Here is a 12,828-nt window from a genome sequence, read left to right on the forward strand (position 1 = left end):
TTCTTCACAGTCCAACTCTGACATCCATACATGACTACTGGAAAAACTATGGCCTTGACTAGACGGACCTTTGTTGGCAAAGTAATGTCTCTGCTTTTCAATATGCTATTTAGGTTGGTCATAACTTTCCTTCCAAGGAATAAGCGTCTTTTAATTTCATGGCTGCAGTCACCATCTGCAGTGATTTTGGAGCCCCAAATAATAAAGTCTGACACTGTTTCCACTGTTTCCCATAAAGTGATGGGACCAGATGCCATGATCTTCGTTTTCTGAATGATGAGCTTTAAGCCAACTTTTTCTCTCTCCCTTTTCACTTTCATCAAGAGGCTTTTGAGTTCCTCTTCACTTTCTGCCATAAGGGTGGTGTCATCTGCATATCTGTGGTAACTGATATTTCTCCTGGCAATCTTGATTCCAGCTTGTGCTTCTTCCAGTCCAGCATTTCTCATGATGTACTCTGCATAGAAGTTAAATAGCAGGGTGACAATATACAGCCTTGACGTACTCCTTTTCCTATTTGGAACCAGTCTGTTGTTCCATGTCCAGTTCTAATTGTTGCTTCCTGACCTGCATATAGGTTTCTCAAGAGGCAGGTCAGGTTGTCTAGTATTCCCATCTCTTTCAGAATTTTCCACAGTTTGTTGTGATCCACACAGTCAAAGTCTTTGGCATAGTCAATAAAGCAGAAATAGATATTTTTCTGGAACTCTCTTGCCTTTTCGATTATCCAGTGGATATTGGCAATTTGATCTCTGGTTCCTCTGCCTTTTCTAAAACCAGCTTGAACATCTGCAAGTTCATTGTTCATGTACTGCTGAAGCCTGGCTTGGAGAATGTGGAGCATTACTTTACTAGCGTATGAGAGGAGTGCAATTATGGAGTTTGAGCATTCTTTGGCATTGCCTTTCTTTGGGATTGGAATGAAAACTGACCTTTTCCAGTCCTGTGGCCACTGCTGCGTTTTCCAAATTTGCTGGCATATTGAGTGAAGCACTTTCACAGCATCATCTTTCAGGATTTGAAATAGCTCCACTGGAATTCCATCACCTCCACTAGCTTTGTTGGTAGTGATGCTTTCTAAGGCCCACTTTACTTCACATTCCAGGATGTATGGCTCTAGGTGAGTGATCATACCATCATTATTATCGTGGTCGTGAAGATGTTTTTTGTACAGTTCTTCTGTGTATTCTTGCCACCTCTTCTTAATATCTTCTGCTTCTGTTAGGTCCATACCATTTCTGTCTATCGAGCCCATCTTTGCATAAAATGTTCCCTGGGTATCTCTAATTTTCTTGAAGAGATCTCTAGTCTTTCTCATTCTGTTATTTTCCTCTATTTCTTTGCACTGATCACTAAGAAAGGCTTTCTTATCTGTCCTTGCTATTCTTTGGAACTCTGCATTCAGATGCTTATATCTTTCCTTTTCTCCTTTGCTTTTCACTTCTCTTCTTTTCACAGCTATTTGTAAGGCCTCCTCAGACAGTGACAGCCATTTTGCTTTTTTGCATTTCTTTTCCATGGGGACGGTCTTGATCCCTGTCTCCTGTGCAATGTCATGAAACTCCGTCCATAGTTCATCAGACACTGTGTCTACCAGATCTAGTCCCTTAAATCTATTTCTCACTTCCACTGTATAATCATAAGGAATTTGATTTAGGTCATACCTGATTGGTCTAGTGGATTTCCCTACTTCCTTCAATTTAAGTCTGAATTTGGCAATAAGGAGTTCATGATCTGAGCCATAGTCAGCTCCCGGTCTTGTTTTTGCTGAGTGTATAGAGCTTCTCCATGTTTGGCTGCAAAGAATATAATCAATCTGATTTTTGTGTTGACCATCTGGTGATGTCCATGTATAGAGTCTTCTCTTGTGTTGTTGGAAGAGGGTGTTTGCTATGATCAGTGCTTTTTCTTGGCAAAACTCTCTTAGTCTTTGCCCTGCTTCATTCTGTATTCCAAGGCCAAATATGCCTGTTACTCCAGGTGTTTCTTGACTTCCTGCTTTTGCATTTCCAGTCCCCTATAATGAAAAGGACATCTTTTTGGGTGTTAGTTTTAAAAGGTCTTGTAGGTCTTCATAGAACTGTTCAGCTTCAGCTTCTTTAGCCTTATTGGTTGGGACATAGGCTTGGATTACTGTGATAGTGAATGGTTTGCCTTGGAAATGAACAGAGATCATTCTGTCGTTTTTGAGATTGCATCCAAGTACTGCGTTTCAAACTCTTTTATTGACCATGATAGTTACTCCATTTCTTCTGAGGGATTCCTGCCCACAGTAGTAGATACAATGCTCATCTGAGTTAAATTCACCCATTCCAGTCCATTTTAGTTCGCTGATTCCTAGAATGTTGATGTTCACTCTTACCATCTCCTATTTGACCACTTCCAATTTGCCTTGATTCATGTACCTAACATTCCAGGTTCCTATGCAATATTGCTCTTTACAGCATCGGACCTTGCTTCTATCACCAGTCACATCCACAACTGGGTATTGTTTTTGCTTTGGCTCCATCCCTTTATTCTTTCTGGAGTTATTTCTCCATTGATCTCCAGTAGCATATTGGGCACCTACTGACCTGGGGATTTCCTCTTTCAGTATCCTATAATTTTGCCTTTTCATGCTGTTCAGGGGGTTCTCAAGACAAGAATACTGAAGAATATAATCCTTAGTAGAGTTTAAACTGAATTGTTTGTTGTGTAATCATCACTTCTGGGCTTAAAGAAAAAAAAATGTTTTATGTGACTAAGACTAAGGAATGTAGAGCAAAAGATGTTTGTCCTTTCCTCCTCCTTGAAAAGTCCAGAACCCTTTCTCTTCCTTGGGATCCCCAGACCTGTCTCTCCTCCTCAGGGACCCTGGACTTCTTACCAACCTGCCTAGGAATTAACTCTCTCATTTCCATATCTTAGATATTGTAAATTTTGTTGTTGTTGCTATTTAGACACTAACTCATATTTGACTCTTTTGTGACCCCATGGACTGTAACCTGCAAGGCTACTCTGTCTGTGGGATTTTCCAGGCAATTCTATTGGAGTGGGTTGCACTTTTCCTTCTCCACTATTGTAAATACTGCTGAAATTAACATTGGGATGCACATATATTTTCAAATTATGGTTTTCTCCATGTATATGCCTAGGAGTAGGATTTCTGGGTCATGTGGTAGCTTTATTTTTAGTTTTTTAAGAAACTTCCATATTTGGCAAAACTAATACAATTATGTAAAGTTTAAAAATAAAATAAAATTAGAAAAAAAAAAAAGAAGCTTCCATAACATTCTCCATTGTGGCTGTACCAATTGACGTTACCACTAACAGTGTAGGAGGGTTCCTTTTTCTCCACACCCTCTTCAGCATTTCAGTTCAGTTCAGTTCAGTCGCTCAGTCGTGTCCGACTCTTTGTGACCCCATGAATCACAGCATGCCAGGCCTCCCTGTCCATCACCAACTCCCGGAGTTCACTAAAACTGACATCCATCGAGTCAGTGATCGTTTGTAAAATTTTTCATAATGGCCATTCTGGCCAGTGTGAGGTGATATCACATTGTAGTTTGGATTTGCATTTCTCTAATAATTAGTGATGTTAAATATGTTTTTATGTGCTTTTTGGCCATCTATATGTGCTCTTGGGAGAAATATCTGTTTAGATCTACCATTAATTTTTTAACTGTTTTTATATTGAGCTGCATGAGCTATCTGTATATTTTACAGATTAATCCTTTGTCAGTTAGTTTGCTTCCAAATGTTTTCTCCTATTCTGAGCATTGTATTTTCATCTTGTTTATAGTTTCCTTTGCTGTGCAAAAGCTTTTAAGTTTAATTAGATTCAATTTTGTCTATTTTTGTTTTTATTTTCATTGTTCTAGGTAGTGGATAAAAAATGATCTTGCTATGATTTATGTCAGAATGTTTTGTGTATGTTTTCCTGTAAGAATTTTATAGTGTTCACCATATATTTAGATCTTTAATCCATTTTGAGTTCATTTTTGTGGATGGTGTTAAGGAGTGCTCTAATTTAATTTTTTTACATGTAGCTTCCCTGTTTTCCCAGCATCACTTATTGAACAGGCTGTCTTTTTTCCATTGTGTATTCTTGCCTACTTTGTCATAGATTTGTTGACCATAGGTGGGTGGGTTTATCTCTGGACTTTCTATCCAGTTTCATTGATCTATATTTCTGTATTTGTGCCAATTTCATACTGTTTCAATGACTGTAGCTTGGTAGTATAAATGGAAATCACGGTGCCTGATTCCTCCAGGTCTGTTTTAAATTCTCAAAATTCCTTGGCTATTTGACGTCTTTTATATTTTCATATTTTCATGGGGCTTCTTTGGTGGCTCAGTGGTAAAGAATCTGCCTGCTAAAGCAGGAAACACAGGTTTAATTTCTGGGTCAGGAAAAACCCCTGGAGAAGGGAATGGCAGCCCACTCCAGTATACTTGCCTGGAGAATCCCATGCACAGAGGAGCCTGGTGGGCTGCAGTCCATGGGATTGCAAAGTCAGACACGACATAGTGACTAAACTACCATATTTTCATATAATTTGTTAAATATTTTGTTCTAGTTCAGAGAAATATACCATTGGTAATTTTTCTTTTTACAAATTGAGTTCCATTATGATCTGAAACTTGACCTTTATTTCTCCCCATGTTGTATTGGTATTTGATGTGGTTTTCAATTTTTTAATGGATTTTTTAAAAAATTTAATTAAAAGTAAATTGCTTTACAATTTTGTGCTCAGTTCAGTCTCTCAGTTATGTCCAACTCTTTGCAACCCCATGGACTGCAGCACACCAGGCTTGCCTGTCCATCATCAGCTCCTGAACCTTGCTCAAACTCATGTCCATCAAGTCGGTGATGCCATCCAACCATCTCATCCTCTGTTGTCCCCTTCTCCTCCTGCCTTCAGTCTTTCCCAGCATCAGGTTTTTTTTTTTTTTTTTCCAATGAGTCAGTTCTTCGCATCAGGTAGCCAGATTATTGGAGCTTCAGTTTCAGCATCAGCCCTTCCAATGAATATTCAGGACTGATTTCCTTTAGGATGGACTGGTTGGATCTCCTTGCAGTCCAAGGGACTCTCAAGAGTTTTCTCCAACATCACAAGTTCAAATGTATCAATTCTTTGGTGCTCAGGTTTCTTTATGGCCCAATTCTCACATCCGTATATGACTACTGGGGAAACCAAAGCTTTGACTAGACAGACCTTTGTTGGCAAAGTAATGTCTCTGCTTTTTAATATGCTAGGTTGGTCATAACTTTCATTCCAAGGAGTAAACGTCTTGTAATTTAATGGCCGAAGTCGCCATCTGCAATGATCTTGGAGCCCTCCAAAATAAAGTTTGTCACTGTTTCCATTTTTTCCCCATCTATTTTCCATGAAGTGATGGGACCAGATGCCATGACCTTCGTTTTCTGAATGTTGAGTTTTAAGCCAACTTCTTCACTCTCCTCTTTCACTTTCCTCAAGAGGCTCTTTAGTTCTTCTTCACTTTTTGCTATAAAGGTGGTGTCATCTGCATATCTGAGGTTATTGATATTTCTCCCAGCAATCTTGATTCCAATTTGTGCTTCCTCCAGTCCAGCGTTTCTCATGATGTACTCTACATAGAAGTTAAATAAGCAGGGTGACAATATACAGCCTTGATGCACTCCTTTTCCTATTTGGAACCAGTCTGTTGTTCTATGTCCAGTTCTAACTGTTGCTTCCTGACCTGCATACAGATTTCTCAAGAGGAAGGTCAGATGGTCTGGTATTCCCATGTCTTTAAGAATTTTCCACAGTGTGTTGTGGTCCACAGAATCAAAGACTTTGGCATAGTCAATAAAGCAGAAATATATGTTTTTCTGGAACTCTCTTGCTTTTTCGATGATCCAACAGTTGTTGGCAATTTGATCTCTGGTTCCTCTGCCTTTTCTAAATCCAGCTGAACATCTGGACATTCATGGTTTGCATACTTTTGAAGCCTCCCTTGGAGAATTTTGAGCATTACTTTGCAATTGTGCTGTAGTTTGAGCATTATTTGGCATTCCCTTTCTTTGGGATTAGAATGAAAACTGACTTTTTCCAGTCCTGTGGCCACTGATGAATTTCCCAGATTTGCTGGCATATTGAGTGCAGCACTTTTACAGCATCTTCTTTTAGGGTTTGAAATAGATCAACTGGAATTCCATCACCTCCACTAGCTTTATTCGTAGTGATGCTTCCTAAGGCCCACTTGACTTTGCATTCTCGGATGTCTGGCTCTAGTTGAGTGATCATACCATCGTGATTATCTGGGTCATGAGGTCTTTTTTGTATAGTTCTTCTGTGTATTCTTGCCACCTCTTCTTAATATCTGCTGCTTCTGTTAGGTCCATACCGTTTCTGACCTTAATTGAGCCCATCTTTGCATGAAATAGTGCTCTGGTACCTCTAATTTTCTTGAGATCTCTAGTCTTTCCCATTGTATCGTTTTCCTCTATTTCTTTGCACTGATCACTGAGGAAGCCTTTCTCATCTCTCCTTGGTGTTCTTTGAAACTATGCATTCAAATGGGTATGTCTTTCATTTTCTCCTTTGCTTTTTGCTTCTCTTCTATTCACAACTGTTTGTAAGGCCTCTTCAGACAGACACCTTGCTTTTTTGCACTTCTTTTTCTTGGTAATGATCTTGATTCCTGTCTCCTGTACAATGTCACGAACCTCCATCCGTAGTTCTTCAGGCACTCTGTAAATCACCTAATGCTTTATTTTACAGATAGACCCAGACATATAACTACTAAATCAGTCCCCACCAATCTTTGGGAGGTATGCTTTTCATGGCAGCCAGTTTTCTGAGCAGTGAGCAAAGCGAGAAGTACAGAAAGTAAGAGAAATGCATTTCTCAGTAGAGGGAGAAACAATAGCTCATATATATGAGTGCCTCTTATGTGATGGTTACTGTTCTTAAGCTATGCATGCTCAGTGACTCAGTCCTGTCTGACTTTTTGTGACCTCATGAACTGTAGCTTGCTAGGCTCCTCTGTCTATAGAATTCTTCAGGCAAGAATACTGGAATGGATTGCCATTTTCAATTCCAGGGGATCTTCCTGACCTAGGGATCAAACCCATGTTTCTTGCATCTCCTGCATTGGCGGGTAGATTCTTAACCATGTTTGCATAGTTAATAAGTGGCAGAGTCGGAAATGAGACTGAGGCAGTCTGATTCCTGAGCCTAAAATCCTTTTTCATCTCTTCACTTTTTTCTTGTCTTCCATCCCACATATGATCAGTCACTAAATTAAAGAAATGCTTCTTTTTTATTGAAATGTAATTGACATTAATTTCAGAGGTACAGCATAATATAATTTGTATATGTATTAGGAAATGCTCACCACAATAAGTCTAGTTAACATCCATCACCACAAATAGTTTCAATATTTTTCGTGTAATGAGAATTTTTTAGATATACTCTCTTAGCAACTTTCAAATATGAAATAAAGTATTTTTTAACTATAGTCAACCTTCTGTAAATTACATGTCCAGGACTTACTTATTTTATAATTGGAAATTTGTACTTTTACCTCCTTACTCATTTTGTTTGCTTTTCACACCCCACCTCTAGTAACCTCCAATCTGTTTTCTCTATATATGAGTTCAACTTTTTTTAGGATTTGTAAAATATTCCATTTATAATTGAGATCATACTGCAGTTGTCTTTTTCTGTCTGACTTATTTCACCTAGAATAATGCCCTCAACATCGATCTCTGTTTTCACAAATTGCAATATTTCCATTTTGTGGCCAAATACCATTCTATTGTATGTGTGTGCTGCTGCTGCTGCTAAGTTGCTGCAGTCATGTCCGACTCTGTGGAACCCCATAGACAGTAACCCACCAGGCTCCCCTGTCCCTGGGATTCTCCAGGCAAGAACACTGGAGTGGGATGCCATTTCCTTCTCCAATGTACAAAAGTGAAAATTGAAAGTGAAGTCGCTGAATACTGTCCAAACCTTAGCGACCCCATAGACTGCAGCCCATCAGGGTTCTCCATCGATGGGATTTTCCAGGCAAGAGTACCGGAGTGGGTTGCCATTGCCTTCTCTGTTGTATGTGTGTGTGTATATAAATATATAGATAGATAGATACAATACATGTATATTATAATAATGCTATGTATATATGTATAATATATATACATATATGCACAATATATGTATAATATAATATCTGTATATATAATATACAAATATATTATATATATATCACATTTTATTTATCCATTAATCCATCAATATACAATTAGATTGTTTACAGTTCTTGGCTGTTGTAAATAATGCTGCAGTGAACACAGGATTGCATATACATTTTCTTTTATTCTATCGTCAATGTTTATTATTTTGACTTTTCAAAAATAATACATAAATTTAATCATTTTACATGGAAGTTTTGAAATTGGATTTTCTTTTACTCAACATAATTATCTGGAGTTCATTTAGATTGTTGCATATATCAATAGTTTGTTCTTTTTATTGCAGTGCAGTATTCATGATATGACTGTACCACTGTTTGTTTAATCATTCCCACATTGATAAACATCTGGGTTTTTTCTAGTTTTGTGATATTACAAAGAAAGCTGTTATGAACATTTATATACAGGTTTATAGTTAACCTAAATTTTCATATTACTAGTATAAATATCCAGGATTATGATATGTGAGGCTGTGGTAGTTTTGTTGCATGTTTAGTTTTTTAAAATTTTTAAGAAATTTTCAAAGTGCTATCCTGAGTGGCTGTACTATTTTACATTCCCATTAATAGCATATGAATAATTTAGTTTTTCCATATCCTCAAAGTTTCATATTATTATTATTGTCATCTTTTTTTGGCTTAGTGATTCTGAAAGACATGATAAAATCTCATATTAGTATTATTCAACATTTCCTTAAGGTTGATGTAGTTGAACATCTCATGTACTTATTTGCTACCTGGATACCATCTTCAGTGAAATGTCTTTCCTTCATTCTACTAAGATTTTTTTTTTACTGTTGAGTATTGAGAATTCTCCATATTTTATTATTTATTTATTTTTATTTTCTTTGTTTATTTTTTATTGAAGTATAGTTGACTTACAATGTATTTATTATTTTCAAGTGTATAAAAAAGTGATTCTTTTTTTTACAGGTTATATTCAATTTAAAGTTATTATAAATGCACCCCAGTTTCCACTGCAGCATTATTTGCAATAGCCAGGATATGGAGGCAACCTAAATATCCATCAAGAGATGAATGAATGAAGAAGATGTGGTACATATATACAATGGAATATTCAGTTCAGTTCAGTTCAGTCGCTCAGTCGTGTCCAACTCTGCGACCCCATGAATCGCAGCACGCCAGGCCTCCTTGTCCATCACCAACTCCAGGAGTTCACTCAGACTCATGTCCATCGAGTCAGTGATGCCATCCAGTCATCTCATCCTCTGTTGTCCCCTTCTCCTCCTGCCCCCAATCCCTCCCAGCATCAGAGTCTTTTCCAACGAGTCAACTCTTCGCATGAGGTGGCCAAAGTACTGGAGTTTCAGCTTTAACATCATTCCTTCCAAAGAAATCCCAGGGCTGATCTCCTTCAGAATGGACTGGTTGGATCTCCTTGCAGTCCAAGGAACTCTCAAGAGTCTTCTCCAACACCACAGTTTAAAAGCATCAATTCTTCGGCGCTCAGCCTTCTTTACAGTCCAACTCTCACATCCATACATGACCACTGGAAAAACCATAGCCTTAACTAGACAAACCTTTGTTGGCAAAGTAATGTCTCTGCTTTTGAATATGCTATCTAGGTTGGTCATAACTTTCCTTCCAAGGAGTAAGTGTCTTTTAATTTCATGGCTGCAGTCACCATCTGCAGTGATTTTGGAGCCCCCCAAAAATAAAGCCTGACCCTGTTTCCATTGTTTCTCCATCTATTTGCCATGAAGTGATGGGACCAGATGCCATGATCTTCGTTTTCTGAATGTTGAGCTTTAAGCCAACTTTTTCACTCTCCACTTTCATGTTCATTAAGAGGCTTTTGAGTTCCTCTTCACTTTCTGCCATAAGGGTGGTGTCATCTGCATATCTGAGGTTATTGATATTTCTCCTGGCAATCTTGATTCCAGCTTGTGCTTCTTCCAGTCCAGTGTTTCTCATGATGTACTCTGCATAGAAGTTAAATAAGCAGGGTGACAATATACAGCCTTGACGTACTCCTTTTCCTATTTGGAACCAGTCTGTTGTTCCATGTCCAGTCTAACTGTTGCTTCCTGACCTGCATACAGATTTCTCAAGAGGCAGGTCAGGTGGTCTGGTATGGAATATTACTCAGCCATCAAAAAGCTAATAATGCCATTTGCAGTAACATGGATGGACCTAGGGATTGTCATATTGAGTGAAGTAAGTCAGACAAAGGCAAATATCATATAATGTTGCTTATATGTACAATCTAAAAAAATGGTACAAATAAATTTATTTACAAAACAGGAATTGAGTCAGAGATATAGAAAACAAATTTATGGTAAGCAATGGGGAAAGGGGAAAGGGACAAATTGGGAGAGTGAGATTGATATATACATACTACTATGTATAAAATTAATAACTAATAAAGACCTACTATATAGCACAGGGAACTCAATACTCTGTAATAACAAGAATGGTTAAAGAATCAGAAAAAGAGTGAATATATGTATATGTATACCTGATTCACTTTCCTATACAGCAGAAGCTTACACATTACAAATAAACTATACTCCAATGAAAATTTTAAAAATATAGTTATTATGAAATATTGGCTATATTCCCTGTGCTAGGCAGTATATCCTTGTAGGTTATTTCATTCATAGCACTTTGTACCTCTTGATCCCCTACCCCAATCTTGACCCTCCTCCCTTTCCCTCTCCTTTCTGATAACTACTAGTTTGTTCTCTCTATCTGTGCATCTGTTTCTTTTTTTGTTATATTAACTAGTTTTTTTTTTTCTTTTTGTATTTTAGATTCCACATGTAAGTGATTTCATGCAATATTGTCTTTCTCTGTCTGACTTATTTCACTAGGCACAATGTCCTTCAACTCCATCCATGTTGTTGCACATGGCAAAATTTTACATCTTCATCCATTAATCTGTTGATGGATACTTAGATTATTTCCATCTTTTGGGTATTGTAAATAATTTTGTTATGAACATTGGAGTGCATATATTTTTTTTTCAAATTACTTTTTAGTTTTCTTTGGATATATATCCAGGAGTGAAATTGCTGAATCATAAGGTAATTCTGTTTTTCATTTTTTGAGGAGCTTCCATACTGTTTTACACGTGGCCCACACCAATTAATGTTTCTACCAATGATGTACAAGTATTCATTTTTCTCTACATCTTTGTCAGCTCTTGTTATTTCTTGTGTTTTTTTGGTTAATAGCCATTTTAACAGGTGTGACAGGATAACTCATTGTGAATTTGATTTGCACTTCCTTGATGAGTAGTGATATTAAAATATTTTCATGTATCTGTTTGCCATCTGTATGTCTTCTTTGGAAAAATATCTATTCAGATCCTCTGACCATTTTATAATTGGATTTTGTTTGTTTTTGCTATTAAGTGGTATGAGTTCATTATATATTTTGGATATTAACCTCTCATCAGATACATGAATTTCAAATATTTCCCCCCATTTGGTATGTTGCCTTTTCATTTTTTTGATGATTTCATTTGTTATGCAGAGGTATTTTAGTTTGATATCGCATTTGCTTCCTTTTTCTTTTGTTGCTTTTATTTTGATGTTAAATCCAAAAAAAAAAAAAAAAAAATCACAAAGACTGATGTCAAAGAGCTTACCACCTGTTTTTTTCTAGGAATTTTGCAGTTTCAGGTCTTGCATTCACATTTTAAATTCATTTTTAAAATATATTTAAAATATTTAGTAAAGACAAGCACACATATTAACAAGTAAAGTAGAAACCAAAAATACTTGAAGTGAGAGAAACACTCAATTTCCTACTTTTTCCCACTCCCAGTGCAATTTCTGTAGAAACGATTATTTTATTTTATTTATCTTTAATATAAATTTCTTTATTTTAATTGGAGGCTAGTTACTTTACAATATTGTATTGGTTTTGCCATACATCAACATGAATCCACCACGGGTGTACATGTGTTCCCCATCCTGAATCCCCCTCCCACCTCCCTCCGCATACCATCCCTCTGGGTCATCCTAGTGCACCAGCCCTGAGCATCCTGTATCATGCATCAAACCTGTACTGGTGATTCATTTCACATATGATATTATACAGAAACAATTATTTTAAATTATTTTCTTGAAAAATCCCTCCGTATGTGCTAAGAAAAAAACATCCATACACATTGCATTCTCTGTTTCCTCTTAGGATATTGAGGATTTACTCTTTTACACCACTTTCCAACATTACACTCATCCTTAAAAAGTAATAATAAATCTTAATTTTAGGTAAATCAGCTAACAATATTTGCATTAACAAGAAGAAATAAATTATTTCTTTAGTGTCAAGTATTGACCTTCATTGCATTTTATTTCTGCTAAAATTTTGTTTGCTATATTTGATTATTGTTTTGCATATTGTTAGAAGAGACATTCTTAAATAAATGTTTATTTTACTCAACTGTTTCATCAGAGTCATTTTAATATACATAGAAAAAAATTGAGCCCAATATTCTTCTGTTGCACTCTAGGCCAGTGGCTGAGGACCATGGCGACAGTCCTAAGAGTTCCTTTGTGTATGATCCTAAATAGGATCCACTGCATCCTAACTCATAAGATTTTCCTTCTTGGTATAAGCACTACCATAATCTTCAGTGCTTTCTAGAAAGAGTGT

The 12,828-nt window shown here is 36.8% G+C and overlaps 1 protein-coding gene across 1 annotated transcript in view; it reads left to right on the forward strand.

Moving 5' to 3' along the window:
- Positions 1–12,615, forward strand: part of AMER1 (APC membrane recruitment protein 1) — a 68,871-nt gene extending 56,256 nt beyond the window's left edge. The window contains exon 4 of the transcript XR_009493582.1: positions 9,136–12,615. The gene's annotated coding sequence lies outside the window, so the exon portion shown is untranslated. The remainder of the gene's footprint in view (positions 1–9,135) is intronic.
- The last annotated feature ends 213 nt before the right edge of the window (positions 12,616–12,828 follow it).

Source organism: Bos taurus, chromosome X (genome assembly GCF_002263795.3).
Source record: "Bos taurus isolate L1 Dominette 01449 registration number 42190680 breed Hereford chromosome X, ARS-UCD2.0, whole genome shotgun sequence".
In the NCBI taxonomy this organism is placed as follows: domain Eukaryota; kingdom Metazoa; phylum Chordata; class Mammalia; order Artiodactyla; family Bovidae; genus Bos; species Bos taurus.